Source organism: Dendrobates tinctorius, unplaced genomic scaffold (genome assembly GCF_039654945.1).
Source record: "Dendrobates tinctorius isolate UK_male_01 unplaced genomic scaffold, ASM3965494v1 ptg000177l, whole genome shotgun sequence".
Classification (NCBI taxonomy): domain Eukaryota; kingdom Metazoa; phylum Chordata; class Amphibia; order Anura; family Dendrobatidae; genus Dendrobates; species Dendrobates tinctorius.
In genome coordinates, this window is record NW_027361844.1 from 10,527,907 (window position 1) to 10,549,815 (window position 21,909).

Sequence of the window (21,909 nt, forward strand, 5' to 3'; positions counted from 1 at the left end):
TGGCAGGGAATAGAGCTGGAGTGACAGAGGCTTCAAATCTACATTTAGCTCTCTAGCTTAATTTGCAAATCAATTCAAACTCTGATTTCTCAGTAGTGGAGGAACGGACTGTAAGGTATTGCTGGACTTATCTTTAAAAGAGCTACATACATATATAAATAGTTGGGGGGCAAGGGGGCCGTGAAGTCCTGCTGATAAATTCCCTTTAGTGTGGTATCATTGTCAGCTATTACGTTTTATTAAATATGTCAGAAAATGTAATAAAACATATTAAAATTCCCATTCCAAAAATGAAGATCTTTACACATTGTATTATAGAAAGCATGCCCAGATGTGTAGTGAAGGGGTTAGCTATGAGTAAGGTGGCCCATGACACTTTCTTATTATACATGCCATACCAAATGAGTCTCAGTAATCCAGAGAGAAGCCTGTCACTGCTAGCCTATTATTAACAGTGAAATTGATGCTGCAGTGCAGTGAACCGAGAAAGGATAAAACCAAGCAATACAACATGGAAATGCACTTAGAAGGGTCATCTGGAGCCTCTGTGAGTGGATTTATGTCACCGTAATGAGAGCATACACAGCTGTTTATGGCAGAAAACCACTTCAGTCCACTCACCGGGTCCTCGAATTTATGCATAACACTGTAATGCTTGATTGTAATGAATATATCCTACATATCCACACATGCAGCCTGTGGTGAGATGGGCAGTATGTGGGTTACAATATCCACATATGGTGTCATGGAGTTTATGTCAAGAAAGTAATAACCAAAATTATGCAGCTAAGTGTGAGAAGATGTTAGAAGGTTTTCAACAGGGTTCCTTGTGTTTTTTCTGACATGAGTATTTTCTATGAGTAGAACATGTTTATTTTATGTATCTCTTATATTTCACAGTGTTGGAAAGTGACAACTTGATTACAATATCTCTCCCTCATCCTTGGGTGACTCGTAAGAATATCAGTTTAAATCACTCAATATGGCAAATGGATGTTCTTAAGTCAGCAGGATTGTGCTGAGTAAACCTACAGACAGTGTCAGGTCGGGGCCATTATACTGATTACAATGATACATTCGTTGATGAAATCCGTCCTGTGGTTATTGTTTAATCTTTATTTTCAGTTTTAAGTTAATGATATGCTCGTGCTCTGTGACAGCCTGTGGGGGGTCTTCATGTGGTGCTCTGATTAGGTATTTGACGCGCCCACCAGGGCCGTGGGGTACCCAGAATCGGACCAGACAATTCTATTGGGGAGGTCACGGGGCCGTGAGCCGTTTCCGTGGCCCTGGCCGTGTCATAAAATAGTAGAGGATAATTATGTGGTGTTTAATCGTGACGCCACCCGTGGTGCTCGGCAATGGGTGGCCGACGCTGCGGTTTTGGTCCACTGGGGCTGATGGTTCAGCTCCCCACGGGTAGAGCAGGGCCCCATGGCAAATATATTTGATTGTTCAGATGGTGGTGAACGTTGGGGTGCAGAGAATAAGTGAAGGACACAGAGAGGTGCAGTTTTCTTTACCTTTTACTTGAAAGTAGATGCAATCTGAGGTACCAATTACAGATGATGGATTGAGTCCGGCTTCCCTGGAGGTATTCAGGGGGTTCACCCTGCCAGGTGGGATTGGGGACCTTCCTTCTGCGCTCTCTTTTCAGGTCCCTGCTGCTTGTAACCTGTATTGCAGACAGCGTGAGCCTATATCATGGGCCTGTCCTTTTCACTGTCAGCCCTGGGCTCTTAGTCTGCTGCCGTGCCTTCAGGTGTTCGGTGTGGCCAGGGAGCTTGCAGTCCCCTGCCCTTCAGATTTGGCTGTAAGAGCATACAGCACTCGCCCAGCCAAGGACTCTGACATCCCTTTTATCAGTGCTCCACTCTGGGGTCAGCTATATGCAATTTTACTTCCCCAGAGCCTCTTGTTTCTGCTCCTGTCCCTTCCCTCTCCACAAATCAACTGCCAACTCTCCTCTCTTACTGTCCTGTCACAAGCTCCAGCTGGCTCCTGTTTCCATGATAACTCTCCTGTTTTCTCTCTCAGCTGACTTCTTTCTGACTCACTAACCCCACCTGCTGGCTAGAATTTATAAGGAAGCTCCCCTTTCTGGCCTGGAGCAGGAATTGACATGTACAGTGTTACCTGGCATGGGGACTCCCTCTGCCTCCAGGCATGACATCACCCCGTAGAGGGAGGCAATGTCACCGCGGCAACCGGACTCTGGGGTGCCACATTCCCCCCCAGTGAAATTCAGTACTCCCGGGCTGAGTTAACATAAGAAGAACTGTTAACAAAAACAATAAATAAAAATCTACGAAGTCTTAAAAATGTAAAAGTTATCAAAACCTAAATAAACACTAACACAGTTACTGCAGCTACCAGTCCTTACGCTTTCATCCAGGAATTGTTTTTGTCCTTGTATCTGGGATTTGGTTGGTGGGAACCGCCTTAGCCCTCTTTTTGTGTCATTCCTGGGCGTGGCTACAGGGCACTCTGTAGATGGGCCTGGTTTTTCGGCCACGTCGGCAGCTTATTTTCAAGGCCAAGTTGGGGTAACTATTTTAAATAAAGTCATGACCACACATAGTCCTGTGGCCCAATTATACTTCAACTGGTTATTATGAATACTTAAAAAGTTCATACAGTAAGTCTCTGTTGGCTCTCATGCTTAACTGTTACAACTATACATTCTTATTAACTTATTTACATTATGTATTCTCTATAACAGACAGGGATCTGGCCTCTGGTACTACGAGTGGATCTACGCAGTACAGGTATCGCCGATAACCTGACCTTTTCTCTAGTGTCTACTGCTGGTTCAGCGAGTGCACTAGTCACTATGCTATAAGTGGACCTGTGTAGAATTGGTATTCTGGACTGCCTTCTCCTGACTCTTAGACTCACCATGAGACTGACAGATTCGCTGCTAGCAGGGGGCAGATTTTCCACATTCCACTGCAGATGTGGAATCTGTTACTAAAGCCGATTCATTAAGAGTCTCTGCTTCATCCCGTGCAGTAGGCTGGTGAAAGGTTAGGACTGGTTCTACGATAGCCAGATTTACTTGTGTCCACGACTGAGGAAATTCTCCAAGGATAGTATGGATCTTCTCTTCCACCACTACTGTGTGCCGAGGGGTGTCTTGGACTTCCTCTTTCAGTTGATCAGGACACAATTTTAGATGATCTCTTGAGACTGCCTCTGAGGTTTCTCCTCCATTCTTGCTGATGAGGCATACCTTGGTGTTATTAAAGTCTAAAGGTATAACGGTGTATGGCTCTGCCTCCCACTGGTCATGTAGTTTGTAAACTCGTCTCTTTCTTTGGAGTACTTGTTCTGCTGGTGTAAAGGGAACTGCAGGGCATGTTGATTGTAATTCCTTTCCTGCCTCTGTCTTGCCTGGGACAAACTTTTCTCCACACATTCTTGCACTTTGTGGTATTGTTGCTGCCGCTCCGTATCCCAGTCTGCATCTGGTGATGTCGTCTCAGGTGTTAAGACTCCCAGGTTCAAATCAATGGGTAACTTGCCAGGTCTTGCCCTCATCAAGTAGGCCGGAGTGGAGTTGGTGGATTTTACTGGTATATGATTATATTGATCTACCAGATCTGGCAACTTCTCTGGCCACTGGTTTTGTTCTTCCAGAGGTAAGGTCTTCAATAGGTCAATTACCACCTGGTTCATCTTCAAACAAATGCCATTTGTCTGTGGATGGTACGGCGCTGTCCTGATTGTCTTGCAACCGTACATGTTACAGAACTCCTGGAACACTTCTGCCTCAAAGGCTGGATCTTAGTTGGTGAGCACTTGTTCGGGGTAACTGTGCGGTCGATAAAAATTTTGTTGAAATGCCTTGGCTGCTGTCTTCGCTGTTTGGTCTTTGACAGGCACGACTACCAAGAACCTTGAGTAATGGTCAACGATGGTCAGAACGTAGGTGTAGCCAGTCCTACTCGGAGTCAACTTCACGTGATCCAAGGCTACCAGTTCAAGTGGCTGTTTCGTGAGGATTGGCTGTAATGGGGATCGCTGGCCGTTACGGTCTTTCCTGCGCAGGTTGCATGGTCCACATTCTCAGCACCACTTCTCAATGGCTCTCCTCATGCCAACCCAGTAGAAAATTTCACGAAGTAGGACCTCCAACTTCTTCCACCCGAAGTGTCCTGCTCCATTGTGGCACGCCTCCAAGACCATTGGCGCATCCCGCTTCGGGACTACCACCTGCCAGACCAGTTCGTGTGTGCGCAAGTTGATGTTCCTCCGACACAGCTTACTCTCATATATGAACAGCTTGCCTCCTTCCATAACTGCTGTGCTTCCTGTGGGGAATCTGGACTAGGGTGTGAATCAGCTTGTGTCAGCAACTCCTTTAATAGGCGAACGGCTGGGTCTCTATCTTGCGTCTCTGCCCACTCATGATGGGGTAATGGGTTCAAAATAGCCTCTTGTATGATATATCGCTTATTCCTCACCCCTTGGGAGCGCTGGGCCACAACTGGATGAGGGAAAGGCTTGTAACTCAATTTCTTCGGGTTCTTCTGGATCCTGTCCCCCATCTGGTGAATTAGGCATCCTGAACAGTGCATCAGCATTAGCATTCTTATGTCCCGCTCAGTACTTGATGGTAAACTCGTAGTTGGACAGCCGAGCCATCCATCGCTGCTCAAGTGCACCTAACTTTGCCGTTTCAAGGTGGGTTATTGTCTGTGTAGATGGTAAACTTCGCTGAAGCCAGGTAGTGCTTAAAGTGCTCTGTTATCACCCAGACTATGGCGAGAAACTCCAGTTTAAAGTAACTGGAGTTGTTGGGGTTCCTTTCAGTGGGATGAAGCTTCCTGCTGGCGTAAGTAATCACTCTCTCTCTGCCTTTCTAGACTTGTGACAGCACTTCTCCCAATCCTACGTTGCTGGCATCAGTGTAAAGTACAAATGGTTGGTCATAGACAGGGTAGGCCAGGACCTCATCTCCTGTGAAGGCCAATTTCAACCTGATGAAGGACTCGTCTATCTTTTTGTTCCACTCGAATGGAAGACTCTTGTTCTTGGCCTTCTTGGATTGGCCCACTAGAAGATCTTGCAGGGGTGCAGCTATTTTGGTGAAGTCCTTGATAAATCTTTGGTAGTATCCTACTAACCCAAGAAACTGCCTTACTTCATGAATGATGCTGGGTCTTTACCAGTCCTGGATAACGGTGACTTTGTTAGGGTCTGGTGCTACACCTTCCGTGCTTACCATATGGCCTAGGTACTGCACCTTGAGCTTCAAAAAGTGATATTTGGATGGCTTTACTTTCAAGCCAAAGTTGGACAGTGCTTCGAATATCTTGGCTATGTGCTTCAAATGGTCTTCGTAGGTTTTGGAGAAGATGATGATGTCACCAGGTACAGCAGAACGGTTTCAAAGTTTTAATGTCCAAGGCAGCATTCCATTAACCGCTGAAATGTTCCAGGCGTATTGCTGAGCCCAAACGGCATGTAGTTAAACTCGCAGAGGCCCATTGGTGTCGTAAATGCTGTCTTCTCTTTGTCTGCCTCTGCCACGAGAACCTGTCAATACCCACTGGTGAGATGTAAAGTAGAGAAATAGTTTGCGATTCTCAGTGCAGCTAGTGATTCCTCAATTCTAGGTAATGGTTAAGTTTCCTTATGTGTATGCTATTAATCTGCCTGTAGTCTACACATATTCTCATAGTGCCATCTTTCTTTTTAACGAGGACTAATGGAGCTGCCCAGGGGCTACAACTATCTCTGATTACGCCAGCCTCCTTCATCTCCCGTAACATACTCTTGGCACATTGATAGTGGGCTGGGGGTACAGACTGGTACCTTTCTTTAATGGGCGGATGATCTCCGGTGGGGATATGGTTTTGGACCCCTTTTGCCTGCCCAAAGTCTAGAGGATGTTTGCTGAAGACCCATTCAAATTCTCGAGTCCCCCTCCACGTTTCCTGGTTTACTGGTCTGTCTCCTGGTAGCGTCTCCAGCATCTGGACACTACGCTGACAGACACAGTAAACCTTCTTGCCACAGCTCGCATTGATGTGCCATCCTGGATGAGCTGCACTACCTGAGCCACTTGTGTGTGTTGTAGAGTCCGTCTCATGCTACCACGAGTGTGAAAGCACAACCAACATTCAAAAGTGACCAAAATATCAGCCAGAAAGCATTGGTACTGAGATGTGGTCCGTGGTCCCCACCAGCAGAACTACTCCTTCATTGAGGGTGTCTTGATAATCGCCAATTATTTCCATCTGTTGTCTATTCCATTTGCACAACATCATGTGAAATTTATTGTCAATCAGTGTTGCTTCCTAAGTGGACAGTTTGATATCACAGAAGTTTGACTTACTTGGAGTTATATTCTGTTGTTTAAGTGTTCCCTTTATTTTTTTGAGCAGTGTATATATATTAATATATATATATATATATATATATATATATATATATATATAGCTCTGGCAAAAATTAAGAGACCACAGAAACATTTTTAGTTTGATTTTTCTCTCTATAGGTGTCAGAAACACCGCACTGCACTTGCTCATAGAGCCAGTGCACGTGTCCTGAGTACAGAAGCAGTGCTAAACGATACCTGGGGAGCAGGGCAGCAGAGGTGACCATGCGTGCTTCAGGCTAATAGTGTCAGGGTCCAGTCAGCGCTGGAAGGTAAAGAAGCATAGGACCTGCGGACACTGAAACTGAATAGTCTGCACGGGACCTATGGTCATGTGACTGCAAGGGGGCGGGGCTTAGCGTCCTGTATTCAGATAGGACAGGACACCATACAACAACTCAGAGTCAGGCAAAACAGTGGTCACAGCAGTACAGGCAAACGAGGCACAGGAGCGACAAACAGACGGGTAGTCAGACAGAGCCAAAGGTCATACACAAGAGGGCGACGTGGTACCAAGGGGACGAGCAGAGAGAAGTTGGGTCACAAGCAGAGAGTCATACATGAGAGGTAGCGCAGTACAAGAGGGTCAGGCAGAACTCGTAACAGGGACAGAACCAGATCACAACCGAACAAGCAAGCAAGTTATCAGGCACAAGGCACACGTATACAAGAGGTCACTTAACTCAGCCGAGGGCAGGAGTATAACTGACACCGGACCCAGGTCCAGTGAGCACTAAATAGCCTCCTGCTGCCAGAGAGAGGCAGCACAATTAACCCATAGTCTAACCAGGACGGGTCAAAGCGAAATCCCGTCCTGGATCATGACAATAGGTATATTTTTGAGTAAAATGTAAATTGTTCTTTTAGTCTATAAACTACTGACAACATCTCTTCGAATTTCCAAGCACTAAATTTTGTATTTATTTTCAGAAAATGAGAAATGGTCAAAATAACAAAAAATGCAGTGCTTGCAGACCTCAAATAATGGTAAGAAAACAAGTTGATAATCATTTAGAAACAACAATACTAAGGTTTTAACTCAGGAAGAGTTCAGAAATCAATATTTTGTGGCATAACCATGATTTTTAATCACCGCTTTCATTAGTCTTGGCATGCTATCCACCCACCAGTCTTTCACACTGCTTTTGGGTGACTATATGCCACTCCTGGTACAAAAATTTAGGCAGTTCTTCTTTGTTTGATGGCTTATGACTATCTATCTTCCTCTTGATTACATTCCAGAGGTTTTCAATGGGGTTCAGGTCTGGATATTGGGCTGACCATGACAAGGATTGACCTAGCTGTGTGACATGGCACATTGTCCTGCTGGAAAAAACAGTCCTCAGAGTTGGGGAATATTGCCTGAACAGAAGAAATCAACTTTTTTTCCAGGATAACCTTGCATGCGGCTTGATTCATACATCCTTTGCAAAGATTAACCTGCCATATTCCAGCCTTGCTGAAGCATCCCCAGATCATCACCGATCCTCCAAAAAATTTCACAGTGGGTGCAAGACACTCTGGCTCGTACACCTCTCTAGGTCTCTGTCTATCCATTAGATGACCAGGTGTTGGGCAAAGCTAAAAATTAGACTCATCAGAGCAGATTACCTTACTTCAATCCTCTATGGCTCAATCCTTATTGTCTTTGACAAACTTTACCCTAGCTCTCCTTTGCTTCTCATTGATGAAAGGCTTTTTTCTTCCTTTATATGACTTGAGCCCTGCCTCTAGGAGTCTGTTACAAACTGTTCTTTCTGTGCATTTCACCCCAGCTGCCATTTGCCATTCCTTTTGTAAGTCACTTGATGTCATCCTGCGGTTGCTGAGTGACATTCGAATAAGATGACGGTCATCCCGATCATTGGAAAGTCGTTTTTGTCCTCTGCCGGTCTGTAACTTTGTTGTCCCCTATGTTTGCTGCTTGACCTCGTTGTAATGGACTGCCGTCTTAGAAAGTTTAAGGATGGAGGCAACATGATGCTCACTGCATCTCTCTGCTAGTAAAGCCAGAATTAAACCCTTTTTTCTTCACTCAAGACTTTTCTTTTCTTTTCAACTCCTTTTGCATGGTTAAAAGTTATTTTTCATTCCTATTACTTTTGGGATATTACTAGCACTTGTTTTGCCATCCAGCTTGTCCGATTGAAAGAGGATTGTGAACACCACAGCAGGGTTTTTTATATTTTCCTTCGTTAAATATGATTTGGTTCAGGTGATCACCTAATCAGAAGCACATTACGTGGAATGAGGTGTACGCTGGTTGGAATTCAACTGACACTGGAATGGAATGGCTGTCAGACATGTAGAGAAGCTGATTTTTATAAAACTTTGCAGAGGTCTCTTAATTTTTGCCAGAGCTGTATAGTATTCTGGAAAGTATTCAGACCCCTTTATAGTTTTCACTCTGTGTGGCATTTCAGCCATTTGGTAAATTCAAAAAAGCTCATTTTTTTCTCATTAATGTACCATCTTAAATGAAAAAAAAACAAACAGAAATGTCGAAATTTTTGCAAAAATGGTAGAGGATCCCCAAATCCAGGTGTGGAAAACTTATTGCATCATTCCCAAGAAGACTCATAGCTGTACTGGCTCAAAAGGGTGCTTCTACTTAATACTGAGCAAAGGGTCCGAATACTTATGACTAGAGTTGAGCGATACCAGCCGATACTTGAAAATATCGGATCGGAATGGATCGGCCGATCTTAAAAAAAAGTATCGGTATCGCCGATTCCGATACCGGGAACCAATGCAAGTCAATGGGGCCAAAATATCGGAATTAAAAAAAAACCTTTCTTTCCTTGTAGGTTAATTCTACATGAAGAAAAACAACTAAGAATAATGTAGAATGTATTGTGGGAGGTGGAGGAGACATTAAAGCCATAGAGGTTTAGCCCAATCAAATGGAATAGCAGGAATTAAACTTTTTTTTTTAAAGATGTTAGGAGTTACAAAGATATTGACTATGTTAGCCTCATTTATATTTTGCCAGACATGTATGTCTTCTTCTTCTACTTCCTTTTTTTACATTCTTCTTCTTCTTCTTCTACTTCCTTTTTTTACATTCTTCTTCTTCTTCTTCTACTTCCTTTTTTTACATTCTTCTTCTTATTCCTTTTTTTACATTCTTCTTCTTCTTCTTCTACTTCCTTTTTTTACATTCTTCTTCTTCTTCTTCTTCTTCTTCTTCTTCTTCTTCTTCTTCTTCTTCCTTTTCTTACATTCTTCATATTCTTCTTATTCAACAATTATTATTCTACATATTCAGCTTCTTCATCTTCTTCCTATTCTTCTTCATCATATTCTTGTTTGTGTCAGGCATTCCTGTAGTTGTTATCTAGAAAAGTTAGAAGTTTACACCTTCCGTTCTGCCTGTCACAAAAGATTTACAACAGGATTTGTCCGCGTTCAGTTTGGCCTGCAGAAGCAGGCCTTTTCCAGGGGCACCACGAGGAGGAACGGACTCACCCCCATACACTGCTTAGTCTTCTTCTGCTTATAAATAAGATAATATCATTTGCTCAGAGTATTAGTCTTATGCTTAATGTTCTTCTGCTTTGTTTTTTTTATGCTTCTTTGTCTTCTCTCTCTTGTTGTTCTGCATCTTGGTGGTTGTCTTCCTGTTCTTTGTCCTCTTGAACCAGCTGACGGTACTGGCACCCGGAGGGGCAGCAGAAGGAACAAGAGCCAATGGCACTACCGAGGACCAGCTGACGGTGCTGGAACCCGGTTACTAAGCAGGAGGTACCTGTGCTACAAAGCACTACCAAGGACCAGCAGACGTTGCCGGAACTCGGATACCGAGATGGAGGCACCTAGGCCAAACGCTCTGACGAGAACCAGCTGACGGTGCTGGAACCCGGAGGGGTAGCATAAGCTGCAAGAGCAAATGGAAATAGCGAGGACCAGCTGACAGTGCTGGCACCCGGAGGGGCAGCAGAAGGAATAAGAGCCAATGGCACAACCGAGGACCAGCTGACGGTGCTGGAACCCGGTTACTAAGCAGGAGGTACCTGTGCTACAAAGCACTACCAAGGACCAGCAGACGTTGCCGGAACTCGGATACCGAGATGGAGGCACCTAGGCCAAAGGCTCTGACGAGAACCAGCTGACGGTGCTGGAACCCGGAGGGGTAGCATAAGCTGCAAGAGCAAATGGAAATAGCGAGGACCAGCTGACAGTGCTGGCACCCGGAGGGGCAGCAGAAGGAATAAGAGCCAATGGCACAACCGAGGACCAGCTGACGGTGCTGGAACCCGGTTACTAAGCAGGAGGTACCTGTGCTACAAAGCACTACCAAGGACCAGCAGACGTTGCTGGAACTCGGATACCGAGATGGAGGCACCTAGGCCAAAGGCTCTGATGAGAACCAGCTGACGGTGCTGGAACCCGGAGGGGTATCAGAAGTTACCCCTGAAAAGCAAAGTTGGCATGCCGCAAGCTGGCCGCAGTTACCGAATCACACAGTCCTACAGGGGGTGCTTGTCCTACTGGCACTATGGAACAAACCTTTCTTACCAGAACCCGCAGTCCACATAGGAAGCACCTAAACTGCTGGCACCCTAGCCTCGGCTAACCCAACCGCAACACGACATGGCAACTTGGGGTGGCAAACTGACATTGACACTTCCCGGAAACAGCAGGCAGGGCTGGAACCAAGCTGGGCAGGAGGGAGTACCCGTGCCAAAGTCAGTTATGAGCAGCAACTGGCGATGTTGGAGCCCAGGACAAGCACTTAGCAGGCTGAGGCCTGATGTGCTGTCAATTGGGAGGCAGCAGGACAGATTGCCATCAAAACAGCAGGGGAACAGCTGACGTTACTGAACCCCACAAACACAGGAGCTAGTGTTTTACTCTGTGAAGACGGCACTTCCGAGCAACAACTGGCTGTGTTGAAGCCCAGGGACAAGCACGGAGCAGGCTTAGGCTGCATTGAAGAAATTTTAAGATCGGTTGTAGACTACTAATTTGAACCAAGCTCCACTTAGGCCTGTGGATTCACTGATTTTCGTATTTCCCCTGTCCTCCAACCCCGCCAGTTACAGCTCCGAAGTGGCGTCTGCACAATCCACACTTGTTCCTGTGTTACAGGTGTTCAGTCCGGTCAGTTAATCCCCTGATGTGTGTCCGGCAATGTCGCCTGCTCTGTCCACATTCCGATAATGGGAATGTGGACAGAGCAGGCGACATTGCCGGACACACATCAGGGGATTAACTGATCGGACTGAACACCTGTAACACAGGAACAAGTGTGGATTGTGCAGACGCCACTTCGGAGCTGTAACTGGCAGGGTTGGAGGACAGGGGAAATACGAGAGACAGTGGAGCCACAGGCCTAATTGGAGCACGGTTAAAAATCAGTAGTGGTACGACTGTGTAGGCAGCAGGAGACTTTGCCATCCACACAGCAGGGGATCAGCTGACATTACTGAACCCCACTGAGACACGGGAGCAAGTATCTCTTTCCGTGTGGACGGCACTTCCGAACTACAACTGGCTGTGTTGAAGCCCAGGAAATAGGAGGGTGTAGGCAGAGGCCTACTGTATTTTGAATGAGTTTACAGCAGGAGAGACTGCCATCCACAAAGCAGGGGATCAGCTGACGTTACTGAACCCCACTGAGACACGGGAGCAAGTATCTCTTTCCGTGTGGACGGCACTTCCGAACTACAACTGGCTGTGTTGAAGCCCAGGAAATAGGAGGGTGTAGGCAGAGGCCTACTGTATTTTGAATGAGTTTACAGCAGGAGAGACTGCCATCCACACAGCAGGGGATCAGCTGACGTTACTGAACCCCACTGAGACACGGGAGCAAGTATCTCTTTCCGTGTGGACGGCACTTCCGAACTACAACTGGCTGTGTTGAAGCCCAGGAAATAGGAGGGTGTAGGCAGAGGCCTACTGAATTTTGAATGAGGTGACAGCAGGAGAGACTGCCATCCACACAGCAGGGGATCAGCTGACGTTACTGAACCCCACTGAGACACGGGAGCAAGTGTCTCTTTCCGTGTGGACGGCACTTCCGAACTACAACTGGCTGTGTTGAAGCCCAGGAAATAGGAGGGTGTAGGCAGAGGCCTACTGAATTTTGAATGAGGTGACAGCAGGAGAGACTGCCATCCACACAGCAGGGGATCAGCTGACGTTACTGAACCCCACTGAGACACGGGAGCAAGTATCTCTTTCCGTGTGGACGGCACTTCCGAACTACAACTGGCTGTGTTGAAGCCCAGGAAATAGGAGGGTGTAGGCAGAGGCCTACTGAATTTTGAATGAGGTGACAGCAGGAGAGACTGCCATCCACACAGCAGGGGATCAGCTGACGTTACTGAACCCCACTGAGACACGGGAGCAAGTATCTCTTTCCGTGTGGACGGCACTTCCGAACTACAACTGGCTGTGTTGAAGCCCAGGAAATAGGAGGGTGTAGGCAGAGGCCTACTGTATTTTGAATGAGTTTACAGCAGGAGAGACTGCCATCCACACAGCAGGGGATCAGCTGACGTTACTGAACCCCACTGAGACACGGGAGCAAGTGTCTCTTTCCGTGTGGACGGCACTTCCGAACTACAACTGGCTGTGTTGAAGCCCAGGAAATAGGAGGGTGTAGGCAGAGGCCTACTGTATTTTGAATGAGTTTACAGCAGGAGAGACTGCCATCCACACAGCAGGGGATCAGCTGACGTTACTGAACCCCACTGAGACACGGGAGCAAGTATCTCTTTCCGTGTGGACGGCACTTCCGAACTACAACTGGCTGTGTTGAAGCCCAGGAAATAGGAGGGTGTAGGCAGAGGCCTACTGAATTTTGAATGAGGTGACAGCAGGAGAGACTGCCATCCACACAGCAGGGGATCAGCTGACGTTACTGAACCCCACTGAGACACGGGAGCAAGTATCTCTTTCCGTGTGGACGGCACTTCCGAACTACAACTGGCTGTGTTGAAGCCCAGGAAATAGGAGGGTGTAGGCAGAGGCCTACTGTATTTTGAATGAGTTTACAGCAGGAGAGACTGCCATCCACACAGCAGGGGATCAGCTGACGTTACTGAACCCCACTGAGACACGGGAGCAAGTATCTCTTTCCGTGTGGACGGCACTTCCGAACTACAACTGGCTGTGTTGAAGCCCAGGAAATAGGAGGGTGTAGGCAGAGGCCTACTGAATTTTGAATGAGGTGACAGCAGGAGAGACTGCCATCCACACAGCAGGGGATCAGCTGACGTTACTGAACCCCACTGAGACACGGGAGCAAGTGTCTCTTTCCGTGTGGACGGCACTTCCGAACTACAACTGGCTGTGTTGAAGCCCAGGAAATAGGAGGGTGTAGGCAGAGGCCTACTGAATTTTGAATGAGGTGACAGCAGGAGAGACTGCCATCCACACAGCAGGGGATCAGCTGACGTTACTGAACCCCACTGAGACACGGGAGCAAGTATCTCTTTCCGTGTGGACGGCACTTCCGAACTACAACTGGCTGTGTTGAAGCCCAGGAAATAGGAGGGTGTAGGCAGAGGCCTACTGAATTTTGAATGAGGTGACAGCAGGAGAGACTGCCATCCACACAGCAGGGGATCAGCTGACGTTACTGAACCCCACTGAGACACGGGAGCAAGTGTCTCTTTCCGTGTGGACGGCACTTCCGAACTACAACTGGCTGTGTTGAAGCCCAGGAAATAGGAGGGTGTAGGCAGAGGCCTACTGTATTTTGAATGAGTTTACAGCAGGAGAGACTGCCATCCACACAGCAGGGGATCAGCTGACGTTACTGAACCCCACTGAGACACGGGAGCAAGTGTCTCTTTCCGTGTGGACGGCACTTCCGAACTACAACTGGCTGTGTTGAAGCCCAGGAAATAGGAGGGTGTAGGCAGAGGCCTACTGTATTTTGAATGAGTTTACAGCAGGAGAGACTGCCATCCACACAGCAGGGGATCAGCTGACGTTACTGAACCCCACTGAGACACGGGAGCAAGTGTCTCTTTCCGTGTGGACGGCACTTCCGAACTACAACTGGCTGTGTTGAAGCCCAGGAAATAGGAGGGTGTAGGCAGAGGCCTACTGTATTTTGAATGAGTTTACAGCAGGAGAGACTGCCATCCACACAGCAGGGGATCAGCTGACGTTACTGAACCCCACTGAGACACGGGAGCAAGTATCTCTTTCCGTGTGGACGGCACTTCCGAACTACAACTGGCTGTGTTGAAGCCCAGGAAATAGGAGGGTGTAGGCAGAGGCCTACTGAATTTTGAATGAGGTGACAGCAGGAGAGACTGCCATCCACACAGCAGGGGATCAGCTGACGTTACTGAACCCCACTGAGACACGGGAGCAAGTGTCTCTTTCCGTGTGGACGGCACTTCCGAACTACAACTGGCTGTGTTGAAGCCCAGGAAATAGGAGGGTGTAGGCAGAGGCCTACTGAATTTTGAATGAGGTGACAGCAGGAGAGACTGCCATCCACACAGCAGGGGATCAGCTGACGTTACTGAACCCCACTGAGACACGGGAGCAAGTATCTCTTTCCGTGTGGACGGCACTTCCGAACTACAACTGGCTGTGTTGAAGCCCAGGAAATAGGAGGGTGTAGGCAGAGGCCTACTGAATTTTGAATGAGGTGACAGCAGGAGAGACTGCCATCCACACAGCAGGGGATCAGCTGACGTTACTGAACCCCACTGAGACACGGGAGCAAGTGTCTCTTTCCGTGTGGACGGCACTTCCGAACTACAACTGGCTGTGTTGAAGCCCAGGAAATAGGAGGGTGTAGGCAGAGGCCTACTGTATTTTGAATGAGTTTACAGCAGGAGAGACTGCCATCCACACAGCAGGGGATCAGCTGACGTTACTGAACCCCACTGAGACACGGGAGCAAGTGTCTCTTTCCGTGTGGACGGCACTTCCGAACTACAACTGGCTGTGTTGAAGCCCAGGAAATAGGAGGGTGTAGGCAGAGGCCTACTGTATTTTGAATGAGTTTACAGCAGGAGAGACTGCCATCCACACAGCAGGGGATCAGCTGACGTTACTGAACCCCACTGAGACACGGGAGCAAGTGTCTCTTTCCGTGTGGACGGCACTTCCGAACTACAACTGGCTGTGTTGAAGCCCAGGAAATAGGAGGGTGTAGGCAGAGGCCTACTGTATTTTGAATGAGTTTACAGCAGGAGAGACTGCCATCCACACAGCAGGGGATCAGCTGACGTTACTGAACCCCACTGAGACACGGGAGCAAGTGTCTCTTTCCGTGTGGACGGCACTTCCGAACTACAACTGGCTGTGTTGAAGCCCAGGAAATAGGAGGGTGTAGGCAGAGGCCTACTGTATTTTGAATGAGTTTACAGCAGGAGAGACTGCCATCCACACAGCAGGGGATCAGCTGACGTTACTGAACCCCACTGAGACACGGGAGCAAGTATCTCTTTCCGTGTGGACGGCACTTCCGAACTACAACTGGCTGTGTTGAAGCCCAGGAAATAGGAGGGTGTAGGCAGAGGCCTACTGTCTTTGTAATGCGGAGACAGCAGGAGAGACTGCCATCTCCACAGCAGGGGAACAGCTGGCAGTGCTGAACCCCACTAACACTTGAACGAATGTGTTTGGCTCTGTGGAGACGACACTTCTGAACACCAACTGACGCTGTTGGAGCCCAGGATTAGGCGAGGAGCAGGCTGGGGCCTACTGGATTTTGGCAGGTGAAGGCAGCAGGAGACTTGCCATCTCCACAGCAGGGGAACAGCTGGCAGTGCTGAACCCCACTAACACTTGAACGAATGTGTTTGGCTCTGTGGAGACGACACTTCTGAACACCAACTGACGCTGTTGGAGCCCAGGATTAGGCGAGGAGCAGGCTGGGGCCTACTGGATTTTGGCAGGTGAAGGCAGCAGGAGACTTGCCATCTCCACAGCAGGGGAACAGCTGGCAGTGCTGAACCCCACTAACACTTGAACGAATGTGTTTGGTTCTGTGGAGACGACACTTCTGAACACCAACTGACGCTGTTGGAGCCCAGGATTAGGCGAGGAGCAGGCTGGGGCCTACTGGATTTTGGCAGGTGAAGGCAGCAGGAGACTTGCCATCTCCACAGCAGGGGAACAGCTGGCAGTGCTGAACCCCACTAACACTTGAACGAATGTGTTTGGCTCTGTGGAGACGACACTTCTGAACACCAACTGACGCTGTTGGAGCCCAGGATTAGGCGAGGAGCAGGCTGGGGCCTACTGGATTTTGGCAGGTGAAGGCAGCAGGAGACTTGCCATCTCCACAGCAGGGGAACAGCTGGCAGTGCTGAACCCCACTAACACTTGAACGAATGTGTTTGGCTCTGTGGAGACGACACTTCTGAACAACAACTGACGCTGTTGGAGCCCAGGATTAGGCGAGGAGCAGGCTGGGGCCTACTGGATTTTGGCAGGTGAAGGCAGCAGGAGACTTGCCATCTCCACAGCAGGGGAACAGCTGGCAGTGCTGAACCCCACTAACACTTGAACGAATGTGTTTGGTTCTGTGGAGACGACACTTCTGAACACCAACTGACGCTGTTGGAGCCCAGGATTAGGCGAGGAGCAGGCTGGGGCCTACTGGATTTTGGCAGGTGAAGGCAGCAGGAGACTTGCCATCTCCACAGCAGGGGAACAGCTGGCAGTGCTGAACCCCACTAACACTTGAACGAATGTGTTTGGCTCTGTGGAGACGACACTTCTGAACACCAACTGACGCTGTTGGAGCCCAGGATTAGGCGAGGAGCAGGCTGGGGCCTACTGGATTTTGGCAGGTGAATGCAGCAGGAGACTTGCCATCTCCACAGCAGGGGAACAGCTGGCAGTGCTGAACCCCACTAACACTTGAACGAATGTGTTTGGCTCTGTGGAGACGACACTTCTGAACACCAACTGACGCTGTTGGAGCCCAGGATTAGGCGAGGAGCAGGCTGGGGCCTACTGGATTTGGGCAGGTGAAGGCAGCAGGAGACTTGCCATCTCCACAGCAGGGGAACAGCTGGCAGTGCTGAACCCCACTAACACTTGAACGAATGTGTTTGGCTCTGTGGAGACGACACTTCTGAACACCAACTGACGCTGTTGGTGCCCAGGATTACGCATGCCGCATGCAGAGGCCAATGGGCAGCGGTTTTTATGGAGGTTGTGGACTACTACTGATTCTAACCATGCTCCACTTAGGCCTCTGGCTCCACTGTCTCTACTATTTACCCTGGCCTCCAACCCCGCCAGCTACATCTCTGAAGTGGCGTCAGCACAATCTACACTTGTTCCTGTGTTACTGGTGCTCAGTCCCATCAGTTGATCCCCTGATGTTTGTCCGGCAAGTTCGCCAGCTCTGTCCTCATTCCCACTACTGGTTATGGGAATGTGGACAGAGCAGGAGACCTTGCCGGACACACATCAGGGGATAAACTGATGGGACTGAGCCACAGGAACACAGGAACAAGTGTAGATTGTGCTGACGCCACTTCAGAGATGTAGATGGCGGGGTTGGAGGTCAGGGGAAATAGTAGAGACAGTGGAGCCAGAGACCTAAGTTGGGCACGGTTAAAAATCAGTAGTGGTTTGAATGTTGATGGAGCTGGTGACTCTGCCGTCCACACAGCAGGGGATCAGCTGGCATTACTGAACCCCAGTAACACAGGAGCTAGTGTGTTTCTCTGTGCAGACGACACATCTGAGCGACAACTGGCTGTGTTGAAGCACAGGGATTATAGTTCAGGTGGTAGAAAAATGAACACACCAGCAGACCTGGATACAGTTGCCAACCACTAATTTAGTCTGTAAGAGGAATGGCAAAGTCTTTGGAGATCCAGGCCTTGTTCATTTTCAGAAAAGTCAGCCGGTCAACATTATCGGAAGATAGTCGCGTGCGACGGTCTGTTAGTACACCACCTGCGGCACTAAAGACACGTTCCGATAATACACTGGCAGCAGGGCAAGCCAGCACCTCCAATGCATACTGGCTAAGCTCTGGCCATGTATCCAGCTTAGAGACCCAAAACTTGAAGGGGGAAGAGCCATCTGGGAGTACAGCGACAGGGCAAGACATGTAGTCTGACACCATCTGACGGAAGCGTTGCCTCCTGCTGACTCGAGGCGTCGCTGATGGTGTAGACAATTGTGGTGGACACACAAAACTTTACCACATTTGGGCCATAGTGGTCTTGCCTTGTGCTGCGGCACTGCCTCTGCTCCCTCTTTGTGCAGAGTTTCCTCCACTGCCTCGACGCACAGAGCTGCTTTGTAAAGCACTTGCAACAATGCTGTCGGGTGGAATGGAAAACATTATGGACTGCACCAGTGACTCTTCGTACTCCCGCATTTTACGCTCCCGGTTCAACGTTGGTATGAGCCTTTGTACGCTGTCCCGGTAGCGAGGATCTAGGAGGGTGTACACCCAATAATCAGCCGAGACGAGAATGTGGGCGATGCGGCGGTCGTTTCTCAGGCACTGCAGCATGAAATCAACCATGTGCTGCAGACTCCCAACTGCCAAAGAACCGCTGTCCCCTGTTTGAGGCGTGACCTCGACCTGCTCTGCATCACCCCACCCTCGCTGTACATACTGAGTAGAGGTTTGTGTACCTCCCTCCTCTGGAGAGATGTCTTCCTCCTCCATCGACTCCTCCTCATCCTCCTCACAAAGTGTCCCCTGCCTAGGCCTTTGTGAGGAAACACGTAGCGCAGACTGTCCAGAAGCAGATGGCATTTGGGACTCCTCATCCTCCACCTCTTCTGAAACCTCATCCCTTAGTGCTTGCAGTGTTTGTTGAAGCAGGCAGATAAGGGGGACAGTCATGCTGACTAGTGCATCATCTGCACTCGCCATCCGCGTGGATTCATCGAAGGCACGCAAAACGAGGCAGATGTCCTTCATAGAGGCCCACTCAATGGTGCTGAAGTGTGAACGGCGCACAGTGCGACTTGTTTGCGCCTGATGCAGCTGGTACTCCATGACTGCTGCCTGCTGCTCACACAACCGCTCCAACATATGTAACGTTGAATTCCACCGGGTGGGTAGGTCACATATGATGCGATGTTCTGGAAGGCCAAATCGTCGCTGCAGAGCAGCGAGGCGCGATCTTGCCGTGCTGGAACGTCGCAAGTGAGCGCACTCTATGCGGACCTTGTGCAACAGTGCATCAAGATCCGGATAGTCCCTCAGAAAGCTCTGCACGACCAAGTTAAGAACATGTGCCAGACATGGGATGTGTGTGAGGTTGCCTAGGCCAAGAGCTGCCACCAGATTTCGGCCATTGTCACACACTACCAAGCCCGGCTGGAGATTCGCTGGCCCAAACCACACATCGCTCTCCAGCTTGATAGCATTCCAGAGCTCCTGCGCTGTGTGGCTTCGATTCCCCAAAGAAATTAATTTGAGTACAGCCTGTTGACGTTTGGCCACGGCTGTGCTCATATCGGTCGTAACAGGCTCCTGCTCTGCTGTTTCTGAGGAACTTGAGTAGGAGGAGGAGTCTATGTGTACAGACTGGAGTCCTGCAATCCGTGGCGTTGGAAGAACACGTACAGCGCCACTCTCCAGATCCGTACCCGGCTCCACAACATTGACCCAGTGGGCAGTGAGGGAAAGGTATCGTCCCTGTCCATGGTTACTGGTCCACGCATCGGTGGTCAGGTGGACCTTGCTACTAACGGCGTTTAGTAGCGCATGTTTTATTTTGCCCTCAACATGTTTCTGCAGGGCAGGGACGGCTCGCCTGCTGAAATAAAAGCGGCTGGGCACGTTGTATTGGGGGACTGCCAATGCCATTAAGTCCCGGAAGGTGTCAGTGTCCACCAGCCTGAATGACAGCATTTCAACTGCCAGAAGTTTGGCAATGCCAGCATTCAGAGACTGTGCTCGGGGATGGTTTGCCGAGTAAGGGCGCCTTTTATCCCATGCCTGTGCTACCGATGGCTGTGATGGATGGGAACGTGCTGTTATGGGTGGAATCTGACAGGGTCTCCGGACAACAGTGGCAGAGGTTCTTCCTTGGCGATCCTGTGAGGAAGCCGAACCAGCAGTGTGTGAGCTGGAGGAAGAGGGCCCAACACGAACTGAAGAGGTGGTAGGTGGTGCTGTACGTTGGCCTACGTCTTGAGGGTGTCTATGCAACTCCAACTCGTGCTTGGTGCGCACATGTTTCCACATATTTGTGGTATTGAGGTTGCTGACATTTCTCCCTCTTTTGACTCTCTGATGACACAGCTTGCATTTGACAAAGCAAATGTCATCTGCAACTGTGTCAAAAAAGGACCACGCACTGCAACTCTTGTGAGCGCCCGGTTTGAATTTGGAAGGAGGAATGCTCCTAACGGGTGCCGAAGTGGAGGGTACAGGCAACCAAGTCTTCCCCCTCCCTCTGCCTCCTGTTTTGGCCGGTAGGGGAATCTCTTCCTCCGAGCTGCTCCCACCACCTTCCTGTTGCTCACGCCATGATGGGTCAAGGACCTCATCATCTTCCCTCCCCTCTTCAAACAGCTGCTTCTCCGGGGTTGTCTCGCCAGCACCGTACGCACCAGAAAGTGGCAACTGAGTCTCGTCATCATCTGATGCGTACTGAGGTGTGCTGACCATAGGCACTGGCCCACTCGCCTCTTCAGATTCAGAGGGACAAAGAAGTTGCGCATCACTGCATACTCCCTCTTCTTCACATTCAGGAATGCTGCTTGGCTGGCCCCCTCATTCCAAGCCAACAGATTCCGAGAACAGAAGTAGAGATTGTGATGGCTCCTGTCCATGTCTCTCTGACTGCCTGGGCACTTTGGCAGGTGGTGAAGAGACAGATGGTTGCTCTTCGGTGCTCTGACCCTGAGAGGATGCGGAAGTAATTGAAGTCGATGCGTTAGCTGCCATCCATCCGACAACGGCTTCAATTTGTTCCTCCCGCAGCAGTGGGGTACGTTGAGGTCCTACAAAGCTGCGCATAAAGGACTGTTGCCTGCTAAAACTGGGGGATGCTGATCCACTGGTGCCCGCAGCAGGCCCAGAATCCCCACGTCCTCTACCTGTAGAATCCCCACGTCCTCTCCCTGCAGAATCCCCACGTCCTCTCCCTGCTGAAACTCCACGCCCACGCCCACGCCCCCGCGCCTTACTCCCTGCCTTCTTCATCTTGCAAGACTGCTTAAGATAGGCAAAAAAGGACAAAGGGGGGCCTTAGTGTGCTTATTCCTGAACAGCTGGTTACAGGTACAAGAAACACTAATTTTATGAAGTGTGTGTGTGTGGACTAGACTTTAATAGGAGCTGATGTGGCCTACACAAGTTCAAAATGTAGTGTTTGGTGAACTTTTTATGTGGTTTCTTTGTTTGAAACAAACTCAAAGTATGAGAACAAAGAATTGAAACTGATAGTATCACCAACTTTTTGGAGCTATTACAATGCAGGCAGGTAACCTACAATGCAAAAGATGAGGCTCCAAAAAAATTGGGTAATACTAATCTGGCTGCGCCGGCAGGGCACAAGCCAGAAAAAAAGGCTCCTCTATCTACTCCTATATAGTGTTTGCAACCA